Source organism: Chrysochloris asiatica, unplaced genomic scaffold (assembly GCF_000296735.1).
Source record: "Chrysochloris asiatica unplaced genomic scaffold, ChrAsi1.0 scaffold00217, whole genome shotgun sequence".
Classification (NCBI taxonomy): Eukaryota; Metazoa; Chordata; class Mammalia; order Afrosoricida; family Chrysochloridae; genus Chrysochloris; species Chrysochloris asiatica.
Genome location: NW_006408735.1, coordinates 2,726,647 through 2,733,780, shown reverse-complemented (window position 1 = coordinate 2,733,780; position 7,134 = coordinate 2,726,647). Strand labels below are relative to the sequence as shown.

Below are 7,134 nucleotides of genomic sequence, written 5' to 3'. Positions count from 1 at the left end.
TGTTCATAGCATGTAGGAGTCATAGGTTTATGGGAACTGTAGGTTTCATTCAAAAATTACACAATAAGAAGATCTAGGTTTCCAAATCCATGAGTTGTACATAGAATTTACACTAATAAGGAATATATCTTCAGGCAACTTTTCAGTCAGTAACTCCATCAACAGGAGATTTATAGTGGACAGACTAAGACTAACTTAGATATATTTTGCTAACCCATTGCTAATCTCAGTCTTCTAAAAGAAATATAGAATAGTAACTAGCATACATTGTAAGTTCAATAACTATATTTTATAAATAAGTAAGGCATTAGATTAGAAAAAACACATCATGGTCTATTTACTGTTTTTTCTCTTCCAGCTCTAATGTCAATTGTCTTAGAACAAACTCTGGTTTCTACAATACATAGTTGAACTAAGGTCTGAATAAGTTCTAATTTTGTAAGAAGTGAATAAAATTTGGCAGGAAGTATCCTTTTCATTGGCTTTCTCAAGTCTTAATGAAAGAACTAGTAAATTATGTTCTAAGTAATGTATTCTCCTGATCTTGTATTGTCTTCATGAGGTCACCAGTGAGACTCTAACCTGAGGAATTATTTGATGAGTGTGAGGAGTGATTCTTGTTATTTTGCTTTATACTGTCTGTGGTTTTCCTATCAAGGCCTTATCGACTTCTTACATACTCAACAATAAGAAATTGAAAAGTGTCATAAAATCACTAGCACAACCATATCAAACAAGGTTTCAAACAGATGGTCCACGTTGTAGCCAGTTTTGGCGCTGGTCTCAAAGCACATTTTTTTCAGCAGCCGGAACGTCCTTCTCATCCAGCATTTTGTACTTCAGAATCTTTTTGTAAAGCGCCACTGCATCCTCCAGCTTAACCTGCTTGGGCACCTTGGTGGAGACGCAGCTGCTGAGGGCCTGCTCAGAGCTGACCTCGTCTTTCTCTTGGTCCTCACTGAGGTCCACTTTGTTTCCCACGATGGCAAAGAGGCAGTCGGTACTGGCTGTGTCTGTCAGGCCCAGGAATCTGTCCTCCAGCTCCAGCAGGCTCTGCAGTTGATTGATGTCCTAGGTGAGGACGATGGCAATCACTCTGTGGCAGTACATGGAGCCCAGCCCGTGGAACTGCTCGCTCCCATGGAGTTCATTAAGAGTCATGGGATCCTACGTAGGGTTTCAGAAGAGCAGCTGGAGGGGTTAAACTTTCAACCTTGAAGTTGGCGGTCCAGTGTGTTAATAGATTGATCATAAAAATGACTTTTGTGGTGTTGTTGTTGTTATTGTTAGGTGCTGTTGAGTTGAGTCAGACTCATATCTGTGTACAATAGAATTAAACACTGCCTGATCCTGTGCCATCCTCACAATTGTTATGCTTGAGCACAGTCTTATTGCCACTGTATCAGTTCATCTTGTTGAGAGTCTTCCTTTCTCAACAATTTACCAACTGCATGTCTCTCTCCAGTGACTAATACCTTCTGATAAAATGTCCAAAATATGAGAGACAAACCTCACCAAAGTCATTTCCAAAGAAAAACAATCAGACATTACTTCTTCCCAAACAGATTTGTTCATTCTTCTGGCACTCCATGGAATGGAAATTCAGTATTGTTTGTCAATATCATAATTCAGACGCAATTTTTCTTTGTTCTTCTTTATTCATTGTTCAGCCTTTACATGTACATGTTGTCATTGTTAAGTGGCTTTGAGACAATTCCAACTCAAAGCAATCATATATAGGGCTTCTGAGGAATGACTGAAGGGTTTTAACCACCAACCATGTGGTTAGCAGTACGGTGTTTATCTTTCAGTGTAACACCAGGATGTTTCACATGCATATGGGGCTATTGAAAATACATGGCTTTGGTCCAGTGCACCTTAGTCCTCAAACTGATACGTTTTCTCTTTACCACTTTAAAGACGTATTTTGAAGCAGATATTTGTAATGCAAAATCATTGGATTTGTTCACTGCTGCTTCTAAGAATGTTGATTGTGTATCCAAGCAAAATGAACCATTTGACAACTTCAATCTTTTCTCCATGTATCATGATGTATTTGTTGGCCCAGTTGCGAGGATTTTTGTTTTCTTTACGTAGAGATGCAACCTATAACAAAGGCTGTAGTCTTTTACTTCATCAGTAAGTATTTCCGGTTGTCTTCACTTCCACCAAGCAGGGTTGTATCATCTGTATATTACAGGTTGCTGTTGAATCTTCTTCCAATCCTAATCCCCAATTCTTCCTCATATAATCCAACTTCTCTTATTATGTGCTAAGTATACAGATTGAATAAGAATGGTGAAAGAATACAACCCTGAGGGACACCATATGTAATTTTAAATTGTTTAGTATCTCTTGTTATGCTCTAATGAGTTCATTTTGGCCTATGTACAGTTTCCTCATGAGCACATTAAGTGTTCTAGAATTTCCATTCTTCACAATGTTATCCAAAATTTGTTATGAACCACACAGTCAAAGGCCTTTAATAGTCAATAAAACACAAGTAAACATTTTTCTGGTATGTGTGCTTTCGGACAAGATTCATCTGACATTAGCAATGAATGATATCTCTCTTTCTAATTCCTCTTCTGAATCTGGCTTGAATTTCTGGTAGCTCCCTGTTAAGGTGCTGCTGCAATCATTTTTTGAGTTATCTTCAGCAAAATGTTACTTGTGTGTGATATTAATGATATTGCTATATAATTTCTGCATTCTGTTGGGTCACCTTTCTTTGGAATGAACACAAATATGGATCACGTCTAATCAGCTGGCCAGGTAGCTATATTCTAGATTTCTCAGTACAAATAAATTAATGCTTCTAGTCCTCCGTAGGAGAAAGATGAGGCTGTCTACTCCCGTAAAGATTTACACCCTCGGAAACCCTGTACAGGGTCGCTATAGGTCGGAACCGACTCGACGGCACTTAACAACAACAACAACAAGTCCTGTATTAGTTTGTTAAAACCTTTCAAATTGTATTCTGTCAATTCCTGGTGACTTGGTTTTTAATATTCATTGCATCTTAGATTTCTGTTTTCAGTACCATTGGTTCTTAATAATATGCCACCTCTTGAAATGGCTGAACATTGACCTATTCTTTTTGGTACAGTGAATGTGTATTACATTGATCTTATTTTGATGCTTTCTGTTTCATTCAGTATTTGGCCCATTCATAGAATCATTCACTATTGCAAGAAGAGGTTTGAATTTTTTCTTCAGTTTTTTTTAACTTGAGAAATGCAGACTGTGGTCTTCCTGTGGTACTGGTGGTGGTGATGTGTCACTGAGTGGGTTTCAACTCACAGTGACTCTGTACTAGAGTTTCTAAGGCTGTAAATAGTTACAGGAGCAGAAAGTCTCACCTTTCTCCTGCACATCCACTGGTAAATTCAAACTGTAGACCTTGTGTTTAGCAGTCCAGCGCGAAACCCACTACTTTATCTGAGCTGCTTCCCTGTAGTACTTGTTGATGTTGGGTGCCTTTAAGTCAGTTCTGACTCCCAATAACCCTGTATAGTGTTTCCAAGAAGTGGCTGTTGGGTTTGAACTGCCAACTTTGTAGTTAACAGTCAAGTGATCATTCTACAGTACACTGTGGTACTAGTAATTATTTATTCATGATTATGAAGAGCAATATTTACATGACTGTATTCTTTTGAGAAATTTTCTCCAACTCTACACTTACAATGTACATACTTTTTGAACGTATGAAGTATTTCATTTTTTTTTAATTCACAAGAATTTGTGAGACAATAATTCTGCAATGTGTGCATCTCTTAAGCTTTCCAATGTATAGAACACAAAAATGCATTTTAAATGAACACTTTTGGCAAGGTCCCAAATTGGATGTTTTTGATGTTTTGTGTTGGTTTTCATTGATTAATAGTGATCCTTTCTTGTTCTAACTCTGTCTCTTCAACTTTAGTTTTTGAATAATTTAATAAGTAAACATGCTGAGACTGTAGTCAGAATTTCTGTTTTTCTATAGACAAAGACTTGACAAGCATCCTGGAAATTTTTAATGATCTACAGAGAAGCATGAAAACTTCAAAGAAATCTATGAGATTCGATGCAAGTGGGCTATTCTGAGTTTATTTTGCCCTCTTCATAGAAAACTCAAGCAGAGTCTTTGAAACAAGTACATAGTTTTGTTTGAATCTGCCAGCAAGACGTAAAGATGAAATAGCCTAGCTTGCCATTGTCTGGTCAATTTAAAATGAATCCCCTTCATCTTTTTGTGGTATGCTGTGCAGTAAACTGGGTCATCTCAACAGTTTTGAAGTAGGATCTTTCTAAGAGTGTATGAATAACTCCTAAAATCATCCCATCTCTGAGTCTAAGTTACATTTCTTAAGCAAGGATGACAGAATTCTACATTCAGCTCTATGCTGTTTATAAAGCTGCTGAGGGAATGTATGTCAACTTGAGAATAGTTAAAGAAGGTTGCCTCCTATCACCACTTTTGTACTGTGGCGAGAAAATAAATGAAAGGGTCGTACTTTTTCTAGCAAAAGGAAAATTGAATAAAATACAGCTGGGAATATTTTAATTTTCCCTATTACAATGAAGCATAACTCAAATTACACCTCTAAATCAGTGTGACTTCATAGTTACAATTAATTGATATTGATGAGTTACAGAAGGGCAAAATAATTGTGCAAAAAGTAGTACATTCTATCAAATTTAGTTTTACTTTTTAATTTTTCTACAACTTGATTCAATTGAATTACTTCAGTCTAAAATAGACAATTCCACTTAAACATTCTGCTTCAAACTTTCCATGATATCTTCCACAAAATTCGAATTCTCTGAAATATTAATGAACTTTTTCTCTCACACACACATCACGCATACTCATATGCTGTCTCTCTCTCTTTCTCTGTTGCGCTTTCTCTTACACCCTGCCCTCTTTCTTGTGAGTACCCAGTGTACATATGTTGAAAAAAGCTTGCAAGTGTTTTGAGGATTCCAGCTACTATAAATTCATATCCCAGCACTAATTTGGCCATGTTGCTGTTGTTAGGTGCCTTCAAGTTGGTACCAACTCATAACAATCTTATGCACAACAGCATGAAATACTGCGCCAACCTCACAACCTACACTTGAGACCATTGCTGCAGCTACTGTGTCAATCCATCTTGTTGAGGGTCTTCTTCTTTGCTGACCCTCCACTTTACCCAGCATGGTGTCCTCCAGGAACTCATCCCTCCTGAAAATATATCCAAATTATGAGAGATGAAATCTAGTCATCCTGGTTTCTAAGGAGCGCTCTGCCAGTACTTCTTTCAACACAAGTTTGTTTGTTCTTTGGCTATGCACAGCACTTTTACTATTCTCCTCCAACACCATATAACTCAAATGCATAAAATCTTCTCTAGTCATCTGTATTAATTGTCCAATATTAACATGAAAAAGAGGTTATTGAATATCCCATGGCTTAGGTCAGGCACACCTTAGTCCTTAAACTGACATCTGTACTCTTGAACACTTGAAAGAGATCTTGTGCAGCAGATTTGCCTGAAGCACTGTATAATTTGTTAGATATTTCACTTATTTCTTCTTTCATATAAATAGTGGCATCTCTTTCTTCGTGTTGTGTAAAAGGTCCGTGGGTCCATCTTCCACGGAGGGATTTGCATTCTTTGGGGCTTCATTTTTTTGGTGGCTCTGTGATTTCTTCCTAATAAAATTAAGAAGACTTTTGTTTCATTTTAATCTTATCAAGTTTTGTCTGATTGTTCAAGAATGAACAACACGTTTTACCTCCTAAGTATTTTACAATACTTACAAAGTGGGTATCTGCACTTAAAAAATTTAATGGAGTGATCCAGAATAGGGACTGACAGATTTCCACTTATACTTCACCCCCCAGGATAGATTCAGCTAAATAGCAGCATAAATAAAGCTATCTTCCAAACTTTTAATGCAAAACTTAATTTTTAAATATTTAAACTATTTTACAAATAAATACCATCTTCATGGTACATGTCTATCGGGTCTAAAATGATAATGGAATTGAGAGTACAGACTATAAGAGCTTGTTTTTTGTGCATTAAACTGATATCCTAAGCAGTGATGTAAATCAAATAATGCTAGATTGATATTTAAACTAGTGAATGCAATTAGCATTATATTTTTTAACACAGATTAAATAGTGTTAGCTTATTGCCTGTGTTTCTTTCCCTTGGTAGGTTTAATAGCTGCTCAGACAGTGTGGAGTCCTGATGTGGTGCTGTGGGTTCATACACTGGATGACAAAGTTGGTTTGATCTGTAAGGTCAGTGGTTCAAACCCACCAGCCACACCTTGGAAACTCTATACAGGGTCCTATGAGTTTGAACCAACTTGACAGCGCACAGTAACAACATATGCAGTGCACTGTAGATACCACTATAGGTTCTCTGTCCTAACACATACTCTGAAAAGATAGACCTAACAGCAAAAAAAGAAAGCTTTAAAATCTGTAATACGGATTCCAGGTGTGACAGTGTAGGGATAAGCACTGGACTGCTAACTGCAAGGTCAGAAATTGAAACCTACCAGTTGCTCTTTGGAAATCCTAAACAAGGTCACTGTGAATCAGAACTGACTCTAAAGCACTTAACATCCATAGGGTATGCTGTTAGGGCATAAATGAGGAAAGAAAAGGACAAAAAAATCCAAATTCTAAAAGATTAATTTATATATTAATTCACTGAAAATATTAAGTTCCCTCAAGTTGGTTTTGACTCATAGCAATCCTGTTAGGGTTTCTGAGGCTTTGAATCTTTGCAGGACCTGAAAGCTTAATCTTTCTCCCACAGAGCAACTTGTGAACTCAAAACCTGGACCTTCTGGTTTAAAGTCCAGTGCATATTGTATGGAGCTACCATGGTCCCTGCATATATATATGATGTATTGAATGTATATATATGTGGTGGTGGTGGTGTGCTATGGAGAGGATTTCAACTCATAGCCACCCTATATAGGGTTTCCAAGGAACAGCTGGTTGATGGGTTTGAACTGTTGACTTTATAGTTTACAGTTCAGTGCTGATCCTACAGTACAAAGCCAGTAGTGTGTGTATATATATATATATACATATACATATACATATGTATATGTGTATATCTATCTATCTATCTATATATATAT

The 7,134-nt window shown here is 36.9% G+C and overlaps 1 pseudogene; it reads right to left on the bottom strand.

Moving 5' to 3' along the window:
- Nucleotides 1-704: 704 nt before the first annotated feature.
- Nucleotides 705-1,161, bottom strand: LOC102820208 (annotated as a pseudogene).
- Nucleotides 1,162-7,134: the final 5,973 nt, after the last annotated feature.